At 46.4% G+C, this 22898-nt stretch overlaps 1 protein-coding gene across 2 annotated transcripts in view; it reads left to right on the forward strand.

The window, feature by feature from the left end:
* Positions 1-22898, forward strand: part of NEURL1B (neuralized E3 ubiquitin protein ligase 1B) — a 213772-nt gene that overhangs the window by 40832 nt on the left and 150042 nt on the right. The gene's annotated exons all lie outside the window — the stretch shown is intronic.

A 22898-nucleotide genomic window follows, 5' to 3' on the forward strand; every position in this document is an offset into this window, starting at 1 on the left:
AACATCTCAACTGTAGACCCTGAAATGCTTTGGAAGAATGAGCAGGAGCCGTATTCCCATTCTTCATAGAACAGACACCAAAATGTAGAGAAGTTCAGGGCTTGCTTAAAGTGACATAGTGAGTCAATGGTAGTCGAGAATAGAACTCCAGGTCTCTTGATTTCCAGCCTCCTACTAGACACGGAATTTACCCCCACCCCACGTGGCCCCATTGACCTGACTAGAGTTGCTCCCCCAAATATAGATGTCAAACGATGCCTGTGAATGTAGGTGAGGCTGCCATCTTCAGAACTCGAGCACTGGGAGCAGAATCCTCCTGTTGCAGCTTCACTGTGTGATGATGGAGCCTTTTGAGATAAGGCAGCAGCCTCATAGGGGTCCTCACTCAATCTGGTATCCAAATTAAGGGTATCCTCCTTCTCTGTGGTTTTCACTGCAGCCCTGACTGCTAGCCTTTGTCTTTAGGCATATTCTGGGCTTGTTCCACATACCTTCTGCCTTGTGATGTGGGTTTTTAAATCCTCCTAAACGTTGATCTTGCAGGAGGCAGACTAGACCTACAAAGAGCAGGGCACATGGCTTAGATCTGTTCTGCTCTGTCAACACCTGCACTGTGCAGAAGGAGGAGGCAGGTAGTTTTTCAGCCCTCACTTCTTTCAGAACACCCTCCCCTATAACATTGCTGCATAAACGAACATGACGACTGCCTTGAGCTTTGCAACTACCACATAGCCGCTAATGGATCTTGACTCTGGAAAGCATGTGGGTGAGACTGGGGAAATTAAGCCCTTCTCTCACTTCCTTGTTCCCTGGCTGACACCTACATGCTAATGCAAAGGGAAACTTCTTTGGATGGTGTTTGCTGTGCTAATGGATTTCCCCAGGCTAGCAGGGACATGGAACAAATCCTATTAGTAAACTGACAACAGGATAATGGAGGGAAACAAAAACCACAGCGTCTTACAGAGATGTTGTCCAGGTGAAAATTTAAAACTGAAACTGACCTGTTTCTTGCTCTTTTATGAGGTAGGTGTGGATGGGGTATTTGTGAGAGACCTAGACGCTGGCCTAAACCCTTGAACTGCCTCTTATGTTCTGACTGGTCAGTTTCAGGCAGTGGAATCATTACTGCTCTGTTTGGTATTCCCAGGTCACCAGCGCTATAAACCAGCATCCTACTGCAATGATTCTGCAGTGGAGTTGCTTTCTCTTTCAAGGTCAGGATGGTAACTTTTCTTTCGTAGGACTCGCGTTGATAAGCCGGTTTTGGTGTTTTGACAGCTGCTGTTATAGCACCTTGCGGGCCCATGGAGCTAGATGCTGTACGTACACTGTCGTCCTTTTCCTGAAAAATTTCCAATCTAAATAGAAAAGATAGGGTGGGAGGGGAAGCAGACGCATAGAGGAGGGACGTAACTTACCTAAAGTGGCAAAGTTAGTAATAGAACGCAGGTCACCTAAGTCCCATTCTGGTTCTGTAGTCACTATGCCCAGCTGCTTCCCTTATAAAAGCTGGAATAGACTCAGTGGCAGGGATTACATACAGGCCTATTGCCCTATGCTAAAATTATGGGGAAACAAATAGAGGGGGGCCCCCCCATCCAGGGGGGCCAAATGCTTCCACCACAGGGGGCCACTTGTGCAATGCAGCCACCATGCTGCCAGGGCTGAGCCTGTGTCCATGGGAAGAGTCTGGGCTAGGAGGGGAAGCTGAGGGGGTGCTCCGCATGAGGAGCAGGAGACAGGGTGTCAGGGATAGGAGGGAGAGTGGGGTGGGCGCTTTGCCTGGAGCGTGAGGGGAGCTACTGTGGCTCGGGTGGGAGGGGCAGATGACTCCAGGCTGGGAATGGGGGGTCCTGGTGGTTTGGGTCTCCCTGGCTGGGGATAACTGCTCCCCCAGCTCAATCTCACATGCCACGGTGGCCACTCCAGCCCCTCTGGCTCCTGCTCTAATTTTGGTTGTTGAGTTTAATGTGTGGACGCTAGGTGGTAGTGGCCTGTGCTGTATGAGTGATCAGACTAGATGATCTGGTGGTCCCTTTGGCTCTGTGACAAGGCCTGCTGTACCATTTTGCTCAGGCGGGTTTTGGGGATGCTTCCCAGTCGGATAGTGGGGTCACTCAGGAGACCCTATCAAACAGGATGTGGTGACTTGAATGGAGGCTGTATCTTTACAAGGAAGAGCAATGAGCTCATTTGAGGGCTCTGAAAAATTCTTAACGAGGGTTGAGGATGTTTTGGTTTTCTTTCAATAGGAAAAAAAGCATCAAAAGGCCCCTGGAGGCAGCAGGCGGATGGAGTGCAAGTTTCCTGTGGGAAAGTGAAGACTTGTTCCATTTTTAACCCTTGCTAATTGAGTCCAGAATGCATAATGTGACCCGAGGTTACATGGTTCTAATGCTTTCCCTGGGCGTTGGGCTGGGGTGGAAGGGAGCACACAGCCGAGGGGGAAGGAACAGTAGTTTGATGTTTTTGGCTGCGGTCCGAGGAGAAGCAAGTTTTTTAGCAGCTATGGTTGGGGGAAATCAAGAGGCAGGAAATTGAGGTCACAATAACATACACCAGAGCTGTGAGCCCATGGATGGGTTCTGGAGCTGCTGGCTCACCAGATGGGATTAAGGCAAAGGGGCACCTGGAGGGCATGATTCCCAACACTGCTGTTCTTGCAAAGCAAGCGGCCACTGTGCAGGAATGAGAGCATGCCTGCTGTATGGGAGCATTCGTCCTGGGAAATAGCTGACCGGGCCTCAGGAGACTCGGGGCAGGAAAGAAGACACCCCAAATAGGCAGTCAGTTTTGGCAGGGGTCTCCCCTCTCGGTTCAAAATATGTTCAATAATAATCTACTTTCCACGCATGGATCTCCAAGCCCTTTGCAGATGTTAATGAGTGAAGCCTTCCAGCAACAGCCTGGAGTAAGGGAAGCAGCATTAACTGCATGTTACCACTGGAGACAATGACACACAGATCATGGCAGAGGCTTGGTAAAGATCACATGAGTGTATCTGGCATCACTTAGGAGCCTCTAATTGGTCTTCTCCCCTTCTGGACATCTCTACCCCAACGGTCCCTGCCCCAGAATGGCACCCCAGCTTGGCACCATTACTAGTTGTCATCACCAACACATGCACTCTTCCCTGCCTCGCCTCAGCCCCCCAGTTTTATCTAAGCATAGCCATGAAAAAGAAATCCGTTTTAAAGATGACCGGCAGGAAATGGGTTTATGCCTTTTTTATGATGAAGGCTTGAAGTTTATTGTTATGTTAAGATATTTTTCTTTTGTTCTCATTGTGGGGGTTTCTTTGGTCTTTTTACTGTACAAATGTCAAAAATGCCAAGTCAGGCCCTTGCTGGTTGACTCGGATGTGAACTAGGCATTTTTTCTGCCCTTTGGATTGAATAAAAGACCTTTTCTTCTAAATGACTGATGGGCATTCCAGTTAAATCGGTGTTTAAAAAAGCAGAGAGTTTTCAGTTGGCAGCCGTTGTTCTGGTTTCACTGCCTTGGTACCTAGGATATTGTAATTATTGTGGCTGCCCAGGACCCCAAGTCCCTCGGGTGCCAGGAGCGTGCCAGATGTACTGTGACGTGAAGTTCAAGTTCCTCGGGTGCCAGGAGCCTGCCAGATGTACTGTGACGTGAAGACAAGCAGTGCAGGTGCTTCAGCAGCTAGGCGTTGTAGGCGATAGCGCTGGTGGATCCGAAGTAACCACACGGACTTGGCTACAGGAAGGGGTATCGTAGTAGTGCTGTCAGGAGAGGGGAAGGGTGTGGATACCCTAAGCACAGAGGATTAAACAGTTCCAGTTCACACTGAGTGATAGCGGTTCTTATTTGGGCCCCTCGGGGCAGTACAATCGAGAGTCAGGACTCCGGACCTACAGTCCAGTCCAGTCTCTGTTTCCTCAAATGGGCATTTGCAGAGTTCCAGGCCAGGCTCAGTTAGTGTCTCCCGTTGGGGCTCCTCTGCAATGGATCCCTGCACCTTCACTGCTGCTCTCCCCATAAGTCCCACACAGACATGCATCTAACTGTATTGTCGGCAGTTACAGTCTGTTCCACATGCAGCTCTGCCCACAGTTCCTGGGGCATCTCTCCAGCTCCCTGCTGCCATGCAGCTCCCACACCCAGAGCCTGGCCACTTTCTGGTTTAGGACCTTCCCCTTTTCCCTGGCCAGGAGGAAGGGGCGTGCAGTGGGGAGGGGCTAACGGGAGTTGTAGTCTCCTGCTTTGGCGGTCCATCATGATAGCCTAGTTGTGCTAGTTTTCCAGATGTCCTCCAAGTCTTCTGGGAGACCAGGGTACACAGGACCTGTCTTTCTAATGTTAAAAGTCCTTCCAGACCTTTTCTGTACATTACAGAGGGGCAGGCTAGTTTCTTACTTGCCTCCAGACTCTGCTTCACCTTTGTACATGTGGATTCCCAAGGAAACGGGCAAGTTGTGAGGTGCTTTTGTGGTTCCCCTTTGTGTGGTGATGGCTGCTTGTCCACTCATCACTGACGTCTCCCCAAAATTGCACTAGGAGCATGTTTCAGTTGCAGCAGCCTGTGGACGGGGTGAGCGTTAAAATGGTAGAGGGGCAGAGAATTCCTCTTCCCCACCAGTCTGATTTACCCCACGTGGCGTGAGTGCCTAGCTCAGGGTGGGGAGAGGCTTGTGCCCTGGTGAGGGAATGTGCAGGCTCAGCTGCCTGCCCTGATATTTCCTGCGCAGCTGAATAGGATCCTATTATTTTTACCTCCCTTCAGAAAGGTACCATGGTTTGCAGAGCCGAGACCAGACAGGTTTAGGAGTTGGATTGACTTTCTCCTGGCAGCTCTTAATAGACTTCAGAATAGCACGGGCTGCGTGGGAGCACTGGCTGCCTCTCAAGCTGTCAGGGCTGCTCTGAGGCACAGTGGTGTCAAGCTTCTGATTATAATGGCATGGGCTTTGTTTACCTGGAGTTAGACAGAGGGCTTGTGAAATGACCTGCAGTGTGTATGGAAGGGGAGAGAGTGCATTGCAGGGGGGCCAGTGGTGCATCATAGAGAGGACATAGGGCGTGACCGATCAGGGCATCTTGCCAGGGCATGTCACAAAGGGAGGCCAGAGGCGAGGACGTGCACTGAAAAGAGGGCACAGATGGTACGTAGGGTACGCTGTGTGGAGGGAAGCATTGCTCAGGGAGGGGAGAGAGATGGGGTCCCTTGTATCTGGGGGTGTGGTGCCTGGGCAATTTCATGGCACTAAATGGTGGTGCTGTTTGCACGAATAACACTATAGGGTGTGGCGTGTCCCAAAAAGAGAGCAGCCCCTTGTGTTCTTCAGGACAAAGGACACATTTCTGGACACATTCCAGAATGTGCAGCCTTTGGGTTGGAACCAGAAGGGTTTTGTTAACCCTACCCTATCCCCTTCTTTGCTCCTAACAAAGCATTAAACAGGAGGCCCTGAGCGACCTACTCAGTCTCCTCTTCCACTTCTCGGAAATCCTGGGAAACAAACATTTGCTGTTAATCAAAACAATTAGAAATGCGGATAATGACTTCTTGCTGCATGTGCATTTTCCTCTCCCTGATTAATCTTGGATGCTTGTGCTAGTCATTAGCTTTGTGACTCAGGATTTGCCGCTGCATGCCACCAGGGATTCAACCTGTGCTCCTTGTAGCAACAAAAGCAGCTGAAACATCTGGAAAGAAAAAAGAAGCCCACAGCTTCCTGCCAGGCTATGTGGGAAGAAGGGGTGGTGGCAAATAAGGCTGTGTGCAGAGTGGGGGAAAAATGCAAGCTGGAGTCACCATAACTAGGGCCCTGCAAATTCATGGCCATGAAAAACGCATCACAGACTGTGAAATCTGGTCTTTTGTGTACTTTTACCCTATGCTCTGAAGGCAGCATAGAAGTAAGGGTGGCAATACCGTGACCTCCCCTACAATAGCCTTGCAACACCCCTTTTAGATCAAGACCCCAGTTTGAGAAACACTGAGTCTTAAGGGCTTTACATATTTATATTTTGCCATTTTTAAATACAAATTCATGTTTTGTTACCACACTGTGAAATTTGAGATTTAAATATCTGAAACTGTGAAATTCAAGATTTTAGAATGCTAGGTCAGGAAATTTTCAAAAATGGACCATGAATTTGACAGGGCACTAACCAGTTCTCTTCATCCGTTCACCTAGAGGTTTCCTGGCTATAGTGAACGGGAGTTTTGCAGAAGCTGGCATGTCTCAGCCCTCTTCTCTAATGATGATGATCCACAAGCTGTGTTCAGGGCAGAGGTGACTGGGAGCATACTTTCCGACTTCTCCAGAGGAGCTTTTCGACATTGTTAAGGTTGGAGGAAAATTTTCTGTTGGAAACTGATTTTATTTTTTTAACCGGATATTGGGTGTTTGCCCGAAGCGATCACCATGGAAGATGTAGTCAGACAAGGGAGCTCAGCCTATTGAAGAGAATGTGAGCATGAGACACCTGGCCTCCAAGGAGGCACCAAGAGAGCATTTCCAAATTGATTCCCCTCCTCCCCCAACAAAAGTCAAAATTTTCTGCAGGAAAAAGCCTGTTTTCTGACCAGCTATTGCTCAAACACTGGAGAATAGCACAGGATGCCAGCCCTACATCATTGCAGCTGATGGGTCAAATACTGATCTGGGTTATGCTGGTGTCAATTTGGAATAACTCCACTGACTTTCTAATGGAATTACTCTGTCCTGACAGCGTCTAAATGAGATCAGAATCTATCCTGATGTGGTCAGACATTGGAGCAGATTTGATGTGGTTGGGACAGTGTCCTCTGTTCAGTGATGTGGCTTGCAAGTCTAGCATGTAAATGCAGCCAATATTCAAACTGGAATGCTCATATTCATGCAGATGAGGGATGACATGGGCCTCTTAGCCAGCAGCTGTACCACGTGAGCTGAAAGGGGAGCTCCTCATATCCACTCCTCAAATAAGAGGCTGAAGTGATCTCACCCTGGAGCGTGGGACATGTTTAGGATAGAGCAGTGGTTCTCAAACTGTGGGTGGGGACCCCAAAGTGGGTCGTGACCCCTCTTCAATGGGGTTGCCAGAGCTGGCTTAGGCTTGCTGGGGCCAAAGCCCAAGCCCGAGCTCCACTGTCTGAGGCCGAAGCCTGAGGGCTTCAGCCTTGGGCAGTGGGGCTGAGATTATAGGCCCCCTGCCTGGGGCTGAAGCCCTTGGGCTTTGGCTTTGCCCTCCTCCTCCAGAGGCAGTGGGGATTGGGCTTTGGCCCCCTCACCTGGGGTGGCAGGGATCAAGAGGCTTCAGTCCCCCCATCCTGTGGTTGTGTAGTAATTTTTGTTGTCAGAAGGGCATCCTGGTGCAATGAACTTTGAGAGCCCCTGTAATAGAGGTCAGCAAATAAAAACACATTGGTGATATTACAGGGTTCTGCAATAGCCCAGGGAGCTAACTACAGGTTAAACACTGCTGCAAAAGGAGAGTAAGCCCAGGTCTAGGCTGAAAAATTAGATGACCTAGCTGTGTCGCGAAGAGGAGGTGAACTGTTTACACCGCTGAGTGCCATAGTAAAATCTAATCCCTGGTGTCGGTGCTGCTAAGTCGACTGAAGAATTCTTCCATTGACCTAGCTACTGCCTCTCAGAGGGGTGGATTAACGACAGCAATGGAAGTGCCCTTCTGTCGACGTAGGAAGCATCTATAGTATGGCACTGCGGTGCAGTAGCTGTGCTGCTATAGAGTCTGTAGTGTAGATAAGTCTTTACTCATGATAAAAACAAAAAACAAGGAAAAGTCTTCAGTCCTGAGTAACGGGGCCTCGTCAGAATGCCATTAGCCTTCGCTGTACAAGGCGGCTGGGGTGGGAGCCCCGTGCAGAAATGTGGGGATATCTGTTGAGTCGCTCGCCAGGCTCTACTGCTAAAATCCTGCAGTGGGAAGCAGAGTAATTGTTGCTGAGCCAGGTGAGTCCACTTAGCTCCGGCTGGGCTATAAAGGGGGTGGGAACCTCTTTCTTGGGCCAGAGAAGGGAAACGCTAGGAAGAGCCAGCCGCCCAGGAGTAGCTTAGGCTGGTATTATGTTGCTCTTTCTTAGATACAAAGACACGCAGGAATGGGGTGAGCTTGGACACTGATTCAGGGTGTGTGTCCTGGGCACAAGGTGGGGGTGTGACGTTGCACGCTATATATTCACACTCTAACATATTTTTTTATAAAATCATAATGTAATTGGAATATGCTTCATGCAAAAGGTCTTTTGTAAGGTATCATTACAAATCTTATAATCTACTGAGTGTGGTCATCCTATTTGTATAAATGTATCACTCTTGTATCTGAAACTAGAAATATAAAATATAACTCTGAGGTCCTATTGTAGTTATGCGAAGTGTGAGCCGTTAATGGTGGTTTGGAATCTTAATGGCTCCCATTAACCAGGACAATTACCTGTAGATGGCTCTGTTTTACTTGTAAGGCTTCCTGTAGACCTGTGCATTAGCAAGTGGGTAATGAAGTCTTACAGTGACATGTGATCATGTCACCTGAACTGGAATCCATCTTTAACCTGGTGTTTTTCCATTGAGAAGGAGAGGTGGGAACCCAGAGGGACAAAGGATTCTCGCCTTATGCAAAAGATATATAAGTGGGTGGAACAGAACAAAAGGGGTGGTCATCATGAGAAATCCCCTAGCTACCACCTGAGCTGGAACCAGGGCTGTACCGGGGAAAGGATTGTGCCCAGACTAGGAAGGCGTCCAGTCTGTGAAAGAAACTTATTGAAACATCTCTGAGGGTGAGGTTTTTATCTGTATTCAGTTTTATTACTGTACTAGATTTAGACTTGCATGTTTTATTTTATTTTGCTTGGTAATTCACTTTGTTCTGTCTGTTACTATCTGGAACCTCTTAAATCCTACTTTCTGAATTTAATAAAATCACTTTTTACTTATTAATTAACCCAGAGTATGTATTAATACCTGGGGGAGTATACAGGGTAAAACGGATTTGTTTGGGGTTTGGACCCCATTGGGAGTTGGGCATCAGAGTGTTAAGACAGGAACACTTCCTCAGTTGCTTTCAGTTAAGTCTGCAGCTTTGGGGAACATGGTTCAGACCCTGGGTCTGTGTTGGAGCAGACTGGAGTGTCTGGCTCAGCAAGACAGGGTGCTGGAGTCCCAAACTGGCAGGGAAAGCAGGGGCAGTAGTAGTCTTGGCACATCAGGTGGCAGCCCCTAGGGGGTTTCTGTGATCCAACCCGTCACAGGGGGCTCTGCCTGTTAAAAGGAAGGCTCATACTTGTTTTTGTGGTTTACTCCCTGCATGAACAAATGCAGGACTTCAGCCTCCAAGGATGTCTGCCTGGTGCCTTCTCAGCAGTGCTGAAAAATTACTTTACAAATATTTTAACTCGGGAGTATTCCAGCCTCGGTTGGTGCTTGAGCCCTGTAAGATCTCTGCTTGCAAATCAAGCTCTTTGACAGTAGCAGGGAAGTGTCGCGAGCTGGCTGATTCTCATTGCTCGTCCTCTGGAGGAGCTGCTTCTGTGCTACAGCAGTCCTGGAGGAGCCCTGTGGAAGATGGGTAAGAAGTTGGAGTAGCAGAGCGAGGGAGCAGGTGGTGTTTTTCCTGCCTGTCTTTTGGAACATGGAGTGAGTTGCCTGAGAATGGAGAGGTGCCCAATGACCCCAAATTCAACACTTCTCACATATGATCTAACCCACGTCCACTCGAGCTGAAAAGCTACATAAAGGAGGTGCGTTATCCCAGAGAAAGTGGGCCAGTTCTCAAGTTAGGAAGATTCCGTTTGAGTGAAACGTGTCTCTCTCTCTCTTCCCAATGCTGGTGGCAGTTGTGTTGGGGGAAGCATGAATGTTCATGTCATCGTGTGTCTCAGAAGGGAAAATATTTGGTATTTGTGTTGCTGTACTGCCTAGGAGCCCTAGTCATAGACCAGCCCCCGTTGTGCTAGCTGCTGTACAAACAGAACAAAAACAGCACTTTGTTGAAACTGCAAATACAGAGAAGGGGGTCCAAAATAACTGCAAAAACCTGCCCATTTAAAATAGTCTCTTTCAGATCTCTGGGTCTGGGTGGGCATATTCCGTGTGACCAATGTTCTATAGGGAGAGGAACATGTAGAGGCCATGAGTGGACTTGGGCTTTTGCTCAGGCCCCATTGAAATGTCCGTCAGCTTCAGTGGGCTTTGGGGTCAGCTTATATGTTTAAATGGGCTAGAAACAATTTTCCTAGCAAAACCCACTTTTCAGTCATTTTTCTTTTTAAGTGTGTTGGGGAGAGTTTTTCTGCTTCACTTGAACGTTTTCCTTATCTCAAAGGAAGGATCAGTTACTGAAGAAGTCATTAACAGTCCAATTGATTAATTGGGTGCACAGGATAATTGATGCAGTGATGATGCAGCAGTTTGACTGGGAAAGCTTCTTTCTTGCCACACTTGAGTCCGAGAGATCCCTGATGCCTCTATCTAGAGGGGACATCCTGTCTCTACTGCACATTCCCTTCCCAGAACAGCTCAACTCTTAAAATATTGCACTTGTCAGCAATTTTCCTTCCTCCTTCTGACATCTGAGACTGTGACCAGTAAATCCTCCTGAGTGAATAGCCCCGGAGTAGCATGTTGTCACATGAGCTTATCTAAAGATACCGAAAAGGTTCCTATGCAGGTTTCTGCATCAGCTATTCAAAGCAGGTGTTACACCTTCCAACCTGGTTAGGTGGATGGGAATGCGGTTTACAAGAGTGGGGTGGGGAGGAGAAGTGCTCCCTGTACCTTGAGGTTTATGCACCAGGTTAGCATTTTAGAGGCATGAGCTCCTGTCTCTTTATTAAAACTTCCGCAGTGTTGTGATGTGCTTTGAATAGATACTCTTTCTTTCACTTGCAGAGCTGGAATGTGGGAGGGGTTGAGGTCCATCAGTGCCTGCTTCCTGCATCTAGGACACACTGGCTGCATGGGATACACCCCTGTGATCCTGTAATCGTATAGGGTCCAATCCTGCCCACCTTGCTTGTGCTGCATAGTTCCCCACTCTGCAAAACTCACTGAAATCAATGAGATCACTTTCAGATAAAGATACTGTTCATCATGAGCAGGGGTGGCAGAATCAAGCCCATATTTAATTTATTATCTGTAGCTCTCAAAGATAAGTAATTGTCCCTTTTTTTACTGAGGGGTAAACTGAGGCACGGAAGAGTTAAGTAACTTGCCAGCAGACAGAGAGCAAGTCAGTGGTGGATCCAGAAATAGAGCATGAGTTTCCTTCCTGGCATTTCCGTGCTCTGGTCACTGGATCTCTCTGCCTCCTTAATGGATGAACTACTCGGTGCTCCAGAGGATGTTGGGGGAACGACACAGTTTCCTGCCCATGCATCCTAGTGAAAAATTCTTCTTGAATTCTTGCATACGTGGCAATCACTTAAGACTCTGCCATGTGTGTCAGACTCCCTAGGTTACACAGCTAATCCCACTAACTATGACTTTCTCCTGGTAACTAATAAGAGTTATCTAGTTTGAGCAAATTAACAGCAAATAGTCATACGAAACATAATTGTTTGCTAATTACTTTTAATTTTTACTAATAATTATTACCTTCATTAGTTTGGCTGATCCACTGGAGTTCTTGTTTAATGAGGATACCACTTTACACCTATATATACTGCCTTTCCCCAGAGAATTTCAAAGCATTTCCAAATCGTGTTCTATTATGAATTTATAATAAGCTAATATTTTATTTAAAGTCACTTATTTTTGGGCTGTAGGTTTCCATGGTGCTCTGTAAACACAGAGTAAGATAAATTTCCTACCCTTTTTATTGACAACCTGTTAGACAAAGAAATGGAAGGCAAGACGCAAGATGATCATCTGATGAAGAGGTGGGAGTTGAAGTTATTGCTGATGAGCAAAAAGTAGGTGGGTGAATGAATTAGAACTCCATAACCCACTCTCTGGGGCAGGTAAGTATCATTACCCCATTTTACAGATGGGGAAACTGAGGCATAGACCGACATTAAGTGACTTGCCCAAAGTCACACAGTGCATCAGTTACATTGCTGGGAACGTTACTTAGGAGTTCTGAGTCTGAACTTCCTGTTCTAATTTCTAGAGTTGCTCTCCCCCTTGTTAGAGCCATTTCTTACGACGCCTGCAATTTTGCACAAGAAAGCTTGCATGGACCTGGAGCAACTTAGGGTACATCTACACTGGAATAAAAAGCCCACGACACGGATGTGGCTGGCCCAATTCAGATGGCCAAGGTCAGCTGACTCAGGCTTGTGGGACTAAAAAACTTCCTGTATAGATGCTTGGGCTGGAGCCTGGGCTGTAGGACCCTCCCACCTCATGGCATCCCAGCGTTCAGGCTTCAACCTGAGCCCAAACGTCTTCACCACAGTTTTACCGCCCTGCAGCCTGAGCCCTGTAAGCCTGAGTCAGCTGACGCGAGCCGGCCACGGGTGTTTAATTGCTCTGTAGACATACCCTTAGGGGCTGGATGTGGGAGGGAATCCTTCAGTTCAGGGCTTTTTATATTTCCTCTGTTTTTCACTAACGCCTGCATGAGGGAGATGGTAGAGATCCTGTTGCAACATGGTGGGCGGAAATATCAACAGCAGAGTGCAATGAGAAGTGGCTGCTGTGGAGTCCCAAGCCACCGGTGCGGCGCACAGCTGTGCAAGTGGGAGCTGTTTTCTGAGCAATTGAACTGTATTGTTCTGCAGTTGTAGGAGGTGCCCCTTGCAACAATCGTCACGGCTGATCAGATTTGTATGAGCACCACCCACAGTTTAAAAATGGATTGCTGATGTCAGGCAATCTGTGTAATTTCAACATGTGTTCAGCCAGCCTATGTGCATGATTCACCATGTTTACCTGTGTTAACAAAACATTCTGCCCATATATAGAATGTTTGTTGTGATGTGGCACTGTAATTTAGGTACATCTGTAAGATTTTTTTTTAAATGTGCACTTTTCACGTGTAAAATCAACAGCAAGCAATCTGTGGTTTGAACATAGGACTGGGAGCCAGGATCTTTGCTCCTGGCTTTGCACTGGCTCCCAATGGGACCTTGGCCAGCAATTAACCTCTCTGCCTCAGTTTCCACTTCTTTTCAATGGGGATAACAATACTAGCTATATCGCGCAGGTCTATGCCTGGGGCTCCTCAGCACTATGACAATATAAATAAAAAATGAGTCCCACGTGGGAGTTTAGCTTGTGTAGGGACTGCTTAAAAAGGCCCAGAGTTTTTTAAAGTGCCTTGAAGGTGTGAAGTGGTTTATTGGTAATGATTGTTTTACGTATTTTCAGCAAAACAGTATAGCTGGGTGGGGTTAATAAATACATTACACTAATACTAATAAACACAACACTAGTATTAATATGTAGCAGTTACACAGTGCTTTTCATCAGTAGATCTCAAAACCCTTTTTTACAGATAGGGAAACTGAGGCAACTGAGTGATGTGAGTTGCCCAGAGTCACCAATGGGTCAGTAGCAGAACTGTGAATAGAACCCAGGTCTCCTGAGTGCAGTCCAGTGCTCTATCCACTAGGACACACTGCCTATAGTAAATAGAACAAATAAAGCAAATGTAAAGATGGTTATTCTGTAGTCTGCAAACGACCCCCTGTCATCCTGAACTTTCCATCTTGCTGTGAGAGGAGAACAGCTTAAAGAGATGTCTCTGTAGAGCCCAATCCCACAAGCGAAGACTATCCCTACTACCATGAGTGGTCCTTTTGGCCTCAGAAGTACTCTGGGTAATAAGCACAGCACTCAGTAGTAAATGTTTGAAGGGTTCAGCTTTCAGACAGTAAGTTCTGTGAGGCAGGTGACTTGTGTTTGTGTGCATTGTAAAGTTGATACAAGTAATAATAACTAAACTGGGAGGAGTGGTAGATACGTTGGAGAGCAGAGATAGGATACAGAGGGACCTAGACAAATTGGAGGATTGGGCCAAAAGAAACCTGATGAGGTTCAACAAGGATAAGTGCAGGGTCCTGCACTTAGGACGGAAGAACCCAATGCACAGCTACAGACTAGGGACCGAATGGCTAGGCAGCAGTTCTGCGGAAAAGGACCTAGGGGTTACAGTGGACGAGAAGCTGGATATGAGTCAGCAGTGTGCCCTTGTTGCCAAGAAGGCCAATGGCATTTTGGGATGTATAAGTAGGGGCATAGCCAGCAGATTGAGGGACGTGATCGTTCCCCTCTATTCGACATTGGTGAGGCCTCATCTGGAGTACTGTGTCCAGTTTTGGGCCCCACACTACAAGAAGGATGTGGATAAATTGGAGAGAGTCCAGCGAAGGGCAACAAAAATGATTAGGGGTCTGGAACACATGACTTATGAGGAGAGGCTGAGGGAACTGGGATTGTTTAGTCTGCAGAAGAGGAGAATGAGGGGGGATTTGATAGCTGCTTTCAACTACCTGAGAGGTGGTTCCAAAGAGGATGGTTCCAGACTATTCTCAGTGGTAGAAGATAACAGGACAAGGAGTAATGGTCTCAAGTTGCAGTGGGGGAGGTTTAGGTTGGATATTAGGCAAAACTTTTTCACTAGGAGGGTGGTGAAACACTGGAATGCGTTACCTAGGGAGGTGGTAGAATCTCCTTCCTTAGAAGTTTTTAAGGTCAGGCTTGACAAAGCCCTGGCTGGGATGATTTAGTTGGGGATTGGTCCTGCTTTGAGCAGGGGGTTGGACTAGATGACCTCCTGAGGTCCCTTCCAACCCTGATATTCTATGATTCTATGAATAATAATATTTGTATTGACAAAAATATGGCCTGGCATGTCTTTAATTTGACAATAAGAAGTGTGTGTATGTGTTCACTACTTTCTGCACTAGCATCTCTCATGTTTTAAGAGTTGTATATGGCTCTGGGGGGACTGCAAACTAAATGCATCAATTCTATGTGGTGTTTATCTTTTAAGTGCCTACAGTGTGCTTTTCCCTGTTCAAGAAATGGGCAAGGAGAGGAAGGATGGCTCAGCAGTTAGGGTGCTAGCCTAGGACTTTGGAGACCTGGATTCTAGACCCTGCTCTGCCACAAGCTTCCCGTGTGACCCTGGGCAAGTCACTTAGCTTCTCTGTGTCTCAGTCCCCTGTTTGTATAATGGGGATAATAGTGCTGCCCTACCTCACAGGGGAGTTGGGAGGATTAATACATTAAGAACTGAGAGGTGCTCAGATACTACAGTGATGGATGCTGTATAAAATAGATAGATAAAAGCAAGAGGTAGGTTAAAAAGTGTTGTCTGCTCTATCTTACCCCAGGGCAGAACTAGTCCTTCCTAGAGCCCCAAATTGAACAGCCTAAATATGGTGTGGCTTGGCCAGATCAGAGAATCAAAGCCAAGCTGTTTGAATTGAGGGGGATTGTGGGGTAGAACTAAGTTTGGGTGAGTGTTGTGTAATTAGTAGGAACCAATTATATTTTGAAATGGGGAAGTCCTCCAGCATTCCAGCCCCATACCACACTGTACTCCTGCCACCCCAGTCCATGTCCTGGTTATCCTGACTGGGACCATGGGCTATGGAGTGTTTGGTGTGTTGAGTTGGGAGTACAAGGTGCAACACAGCAGCACCTGTAGACTCCAGTTGGGAGTTATCCCAACACAAATGCTAATGTTTGTGTAGAAGAGGCCAAATGCTGGTTTGGGGTGCTCACTGAAGCCAGTGAGACTTTGCACACAGGTCTGAGGGCAGAGTTTGGCCTTTACAGTGTAATGTGTGTGAGCAGGGTCAGATTCGGATCTCGCTGCTCCACAGTGAATCCAGAGCAATAAGGCCTCATCCTACACCAGTGCTTCACATGCCACATTGAGCCCTAACCCTACAAAAGATGCTGGCAGCAATTCGGATTTGTGACTGATTACTCTGTCCCATGGTCCCTGTGGGCTTGCCTACATTAGGGTTGGTCTTCAAATGCAGCCGACATAATGCTGGCTGTTTACATGTAATATTTTTAGGAAGCTTAGCAAAACATCAGTTAAGGAAATGAAGACAAACTAATGAGATCTCTGTAAGTGGAAAATCAGAGCGAGGCAAGGTTATCACTCACAGCTGATTAAAGCTCTTGTCGGTTTTATTATAGATAGTGCCGTCTCAGCGGGACAGCTGTGCTAAAACGGCTGGACAGAGGATCTGAGCTGGAATACAGCCCCATTCACCATATCTCTTTGCTACCACCCAACTTCCAATCAGCTCTCGCGTTCTCTGCGAAACTTGTGTTTTAAAAAGGAAGAAATTTTCAAGAAGGAGGTGGACTTGAGGGAGTTTTCCCTTTGTTTGTAACTAGCACTTTGGACAGATGCTGCTAATTAATTCTTGTGAGTCAACATTTCCTTGCTAAAGCATGGCTTATTTGAGGGTGTTATCCCATGCCAGGTGTTGTAGTTATTTGTTTTCTCTGCCTTGGGGCATGATCACTTCCAGTGCTGAGCACCTGTGGAAGGAGACCCTGAATTCCTGTCAAATAAATGGGAGTTGAGGATGCTCAGGGTCAGCCCCTGAGATTGTAAAACTGACTTGAGGGGTATTGTGGGGTAGAGCTAAGTTTGGGTGGGGGTTAATAGGGACTAATTATATTTTTGAAGAGTGATCCAGTGGATATAGTGTACTTCAGCTTTCAGAAAGCTTTTGACAAGATCCCTCACAAAAGGCTCTTAACCAAAGTAAGGAGTCATGAGATAAGAGGGAAGGTCCTCTCATGGAACAGTAACTGGTTAAAAGACAGGAAAGAAAGGGTCGGAATAAATGGTCAGTTTTCACATTGGAGTGAGGTAGATAGTGGGGTCCTCCATGGATCTATACTGGGACTAGAACTGTTCAGCACGTTCATAAATGATCTGAAAAAAGGGGTAAACAGTGTGGTGGCAGAGTTTGCAAATGATACATAATTACTCAAGGTAGTTATGTCCAAAGCTGACTGCGAAGAGTTACAAAGGGATCTCATGAAACTGGGTGATTGGGCAAGCAAATGACAAATGAAATGCAGTATTGATAATTGCAAAGTAATGCACGTTGAAAAACGATAATCCAAACGATACACACAAAATGATGGGGTCCAAATTAGCTGTTACCATTCAAGAAAGAGATCTTGGAGTCGTCATGTGTGGTTCTCTGGAAACACCTGTTCCGTGTTCAGCGGCTGTTGAAAAAGTTTATGTTGTTAGCTTCTGGCACTGGCTGTGTAAGAAGACAGGATACTGGGCTAGAGTGGACCATTGGTCTGACCCAGTCTGGCTGTTCTTAAGATCTTTGGGGCAGGGAATGAGTCTTCCTCCCTATTTTTAGCATTGGCATAGCCCTTTATAGAAATAGCTTTTGTATAATCGCTATTTGTGCGGGGGGGGGGTATGTTTTTTTCTTTTTGTTTTTACTAACAGTGCCAGTGAGAGATTTTTTGATGCCGTCTTCCCAAATGGAGTCCCATGGCCATCTGCTTTTGGGACCAGTGATGTAGATCAGTCCTGACTAAAGGCTTCTTTGACAGTAGAGCGTTGTCTTGTGTTTAGCATTGCCCCCTCCTAGACTCTCCCCACTTGCCCTCTTTCCAAACAGGTTTGTGTTTACAGCACTGTGCTCCTGCAGAAGCTGAGCAACCCTATAAAACCTGGTCGGTCAGATTCCATGGCACCCTGCCTGGGGCTGAAAACTGAGAGGGCAGGAAGAGGCCAAGTGTTGAACTGCGAGAATTTAGAATTTTAATGGCACCATTAAAAAACCCGAAAACATGACCTCAAGTAACATGGGCAACAGAACATGGGAGCTGTGAGGGACCGAGGCTTTGTGTGAGGAAACAAAGAAAGGAAAACAGCAACTGGGAAAGTATTGGTTCATTGCTATTGTCCCCTGGCCCGGCTATGTGTTTCAGCTGGAGCAGAAGTCAAGATGACTGGCTCTGCTTTATTTGCTTCCTTACTCGTCTAACAGGCTCATTGAAGATGTCTATTCTGGGATTGGCGCCCCTTACTAGTCAGATGTATGCTTCTATAGCATTGGGGCACAGAAGCACTTTGGTTTCTAAATTACCAGGGTGGCTGCCTCGTGACCATTTTTGAAACTGGCATTTAAATATCGCCATAGCTAAAACCCATACAAAGCGAGTGCTGGCAACATGGCCAGTGGGAGATGGTCAGCAGGATGCTCATGTACAGTCAGCATATCCATCTTGCGTCAATATTAGCCGAGGCAAAAATATACACAAGTCTGGCTCCAGGTGTTCTTCTGTCCATTCCTCCTGCCCTCCCCATTACTGTGATGTCTAGGCAAACCACACAATGTTCATAAGCTTGAGGTCATCTCCTCAAACAGGGGCTGAAGATCCATCCTGCACAGAAGAACCAGCCCTGAAAGTATACAAAGAGGTCTCACTGTCCCCTTGGGGAGTAAGGGAGTAAGGGGAACCATGTGATGGGCAAGTAGAAGTGGGGAGGGGCCTCAGAGCTTGGTCTCCCTCTGTTTTATTTTCTGTCCTGATCGTCTGTGTCGAAAGTTTATCCCTTATTCCCAAGCAGTACCCCGGAGTAGCCATGCAGATTGTAATGGGTTCCTTAAAGCAGCAACTAGCTAGAAGGGAGGGTTTTTTAAAGTCACTTTGGGTATGTCTACACTGCAATTAGACACTCATGGTTAGCCTGTGCCAGCTGACTTGGGCTTGGGGGAGCTGTTTAATTGTGGTGCAGACATTTGGGCTCAGGCTGCAGCCCAGACTCTGGGACCTTCCTACCTTGCAGGTTCCTAGAGCCCAGGCTCCAGCCTGTGCCTGAACCTCTACACCACAGTTAAACAGCCCCTCAGCCCAAGCCGCGTGAGCCAGAGTCAGCTGGCGCAGGCCAGCCGTGGGTGTCTAACATACCCTTTGTGAAAGATTAGCAGGCACAGCTAGCACTGTGTCCTTGTGAGCTGGAGAGGGGCAAGAAATGCACTTCCTGCTGACCTGTCCTCTTTCTGCCTTTTTATTTTCTGTCCTAGCATCTCCTCTCACAGGCTCCCTCTTTTATTTTCGCCTTTGGCTGCCTTGATCTGTGCAAATCAAACAACATATTTCCCTCCTTGCAAGTCGGTGAGTCACAAGAACCATAATGGTTGTGTCTTAAAAATAAACTCTAAGCCCTGCTGCAGTTGCTCTGAAGGCTTGGCTGTATTCTTCATTCCCTGGGGTAAGTCAGAGGCAGACTGAGAAATAGACCCAGGGAGAGACATAGTCACTGTTCCAAATAGGTTTTGATAGCTTCTGATATCTGTTTTTTGTCCTCTTTGCAGCTCTGACTTCTTCACTGATGTGAGTTATAGAAAATGTGTGTTTCCTCTCAACACTACCCATTTCCTTTCCCTCCAGTCTTTGACTTGCGTCTCCCTCTCCCCTACGCTCCTGGGCTTAGAAAGTTCTCATCTGTTAAAAGAAATGTGACCATTCCAGTTATTCTGGCTTTTCCTAACCCTTGGTGTAAAATGTTTAAACATCCAAATAACGGCAACCCATTTATCTTTTGGTGCAGATTCCCCCTTGAAGAAACTTTATTGCCATTAACTGACATGCACCAGGGTTGAATTTGGCCTATTGATGTTGCATATGCAACGTTCTAACTCAGTCTTTGGGGGAAATGGAGCCTTTCACTTCAAACTTTTTTGTGTCTTCTGGCCCACAGCAGGGAAAATATTCATGCTCTGCATTTGGGAGCTCTGAGTGAGATGGGCAGTATATGAAGTGGATGAGACTTTGGTCCCTATTGCTGCTACAGGACTACTGAAATTCAAGTAGGCACCAGAGTGTAATGGAATCTAGCAACTGCCTGGGTTCTGAGCCCATCTCTGTGGCTCTGGGTGAATCTCTTACCCTCCCTGGATCTCAGGTTCCCTACTTGTACAATAGGAAATAATGATACTGCTCTTTTGAGTGACTCACTCAATGTTTCCTTTTTCTGAATGCACCGAAAAATTGTTCAGAGGTCTCTTCTGTTCACATGGAGTACATTATCCGGAGTGACAGTTTCTCATCTATTGCAATAGGGCTGCTATGCTACATTTCTGTTCATCTTCAATCTACTGAGAAGGAGTGCAATATAGAGATTCAGGGCAGGGAGATAGAACTCATCCCAAAGTTAATGAGGTCTGGTGTTTAGTGGGGATCAAGGCTTCTGAGGTCAGTGTCCCCATCACTGTTACTGACTTGGTGCATGACCCTGGCCCATTCACTGAGGGCCTGTTGAAGTGAATGGGGGTTTTGGCATTGACTTACGTGAGAGAGCATCAGACCGCTAAGCACTTTGTGCCTCATCTTTTCCACCTGTAAAATGGCTGCACTATGACTTCCCCAACTCAGAGGGAGTGGGTTTTATGCATAAAATTTAGAACTATTTAATGGTTTGAAGGCTTGCCAGGTGCTAAGAAGGGCAAAAGATGATTATTCTGGGCCAGCATCTGATAGGATGCAGTGACCCCATTAGGGCCAGGGCTATTTGAGGCTAAGTGTGCATACCATCACCTGGTAATCTCTGGTTATCTCCAGGGAAGTGATGCTATTAAGCTTCTCTGCGTTATCAGTTTAAGTTCATTTCTGTCTCACCAGAGAAGTGTGGCGTTGGGGTAACCCAGGGCTAGTTACTTGCCAACTGTATATTTACTTCACATTTACCAATGTCACAGTAACTGCTTCAACTGGAATGAGGCTAATTTAAAGAGCCACACATTGCACTGACTTTACTCCACAAGGGTTGCTGGACATTTCCAAGTGCAAGAATGGAAAATGAGAGCCAGCAAGTGGGATATCTGCCATCATTTTGGTAATAACTTTTTTAGTATATAAAAGGTTGGTGAAGTGGATCTGCATGCTCAGCATTTGATGATTGTTTCACCTGCCTTGAAGTAGGAGCTGCAGTCACTTCAGTAGTAGATGGAAAGACTGTTTCCATGTTAGCTTCTGTAAGAGGCTCTGTATCTTCCGCTGTACTTACTGCAGAGCTCTTTAGTGGCTCGCCACAAATCTCCCTGCAGCAACAGTACTACTGGTGGGTTATTTTTCTTCCTCTATTTAGTTTGTCACAACACTGTGCTGCATCAGGGCACAGGACTTCTTTAAGTTGGGAGGTGGATAGCTACAGAGAGGTATTTGTAACTGAGAGAAGGAAAATTTTCAGATCCTTGGACCTGAATTTCCTCAAAAATCTAAAGAAATTTAGATCCATTTCCAGAATTCATGGCTTGGGTTTTTTACGTACACAGAGAATCACGGTACGCTTTCAGCCCCAAATGGGTTTTGTTTTAGGTTAGGAACAAAAGTAAAATCTCTATGAAAGAACACTCTGTGTGTACGCGTGCGCCCATCTTCTTCCAAAGGCAGTAGTCATTCTGAGACCGGTCTGGAAGTAAGCATAGCACAGACAGATGCAACACAAGCTTTCTGCATGCAGCCCTGCCAGTGTTCCTCGATTCTGACCTCGGTATCTCTTGGTATATTCTGTTCCTGATTGCCACTTAGCTTTGCCCACGTATTTCTTCCTAAACCTGCTACTCCAGTTGTGGGTCCAACACCTTCACCTCTTCCAGGGCATCTCAGCCCTGACCTGCAGTCTGTCTCTTACCCCAGCTCTGGGCCTCCACCCAACAGAAACTATAAATCGCATTAAATTGTGCCAAACTATAAAAGCTGCTTTTAGGAAGGTTGAGGGTATCGAACTCACTTCACCTAAGACCTGAGCAGCTGTAAACCAAAATATCCAGCTATGCAGCCAAACGGCCAACCTGCTCCACTCTGCACTTGCCTCAATATCTTTTTTTGAAGGTGGCGAGCTAAATTTTTCTCTTGCAATGACAGAAACAGAATAACTGTAGATAGTTGTGGCGTGAGTCACCAGTTGATGCTGTACAATGCAGTGGACTCCCTGTTCTCGAGTGGAGCTTCTTATCGGCCGCTCACTTCAGCCCAAGGAGCTGGCTGATACTGAGCTGGTGCCTGGAATGTGGGGTCGGAAGCTGCTAATTGTTTAATGCACAATATTATCACCACTCTAGTGATAACATTGGTGCAAAAAAAAAAAATTAAAAAAATAAAACACCCGGTCTCTTTGCTATCGCTTTCCCAGGAACTCCTAACCCCACACTGTTCCTTAGGGCTGGATTCGCCTGCCACTTATTCGCTTTTACACCAATTACTTCATTGATGTTACTCCTGATTACACCAACAGATGTGAGATCAGAATATGGCCCTTGCTAAACTGTGGCTTGTCAGAGCAGGTCGTGAGACTTACAACAAGGGCAAACTGCCTGTGCAAATCATGCCCTTGAAACTGATAAAGAAAATTAATCACCATTGAGAAATCGTTGTTGTGTCCTGTATGGTTCTTTCAGTGCATCTCCATAACTCAATTTTCTGTTCTGCAGAGTTATATGCCAGTCAGGCCTCAATCCATCACTGCTCCTCCAAATGAATCTTTCTAGAGAACTAGCAATTGGACATTTTTCTTGATTTCTTAGCTGATGGCATGTGTTAGCCAAATTGTGTCTCTTACAGTTAATTTCCCTGGATGGTCATCTCTACTGTCTTAGTATGGACCGGGGCTAGTTAACCACATGGTTTTATTGGTAAGAGTGTGCAACAAACATACTGGAATTAAAAATATTTATTTCTGTTCTTCTGTCCAAGGCAATCCTTTATGGGTTTTGTTCCCAGCTCTGCTATATATATGATATATATTTAGTGTGTGAGGTTGGGTGAGTCACTGAACCTCTGTGACTTTATCTCTTTATCTGTAAAATACCCATGATTATAGTTATCACCTTTTGTAAACCGCTTTGACTGGCCTTGGCATAATTCCATAAGCAATTTACCTACTGATGTGGTTAATGGCTACAGTTAAAAGCATCAACTTGGTTAATTATAATATGGGAATTAGGTGCGAAGCCAAAAGTG

This window comes from Natator depressus, chromosome 8 (assembly GCF_965152275.1).
Source record: "Natator depressus isolate rNatDep1 chromosome 8, rNatDep2.hap1, whole genome shotgun sequence".
Lineage (NCBI taxonomy): Eukaryota > Metazoa > Chordata > Testudines > Cheloniidae > Natator > Natator depressus.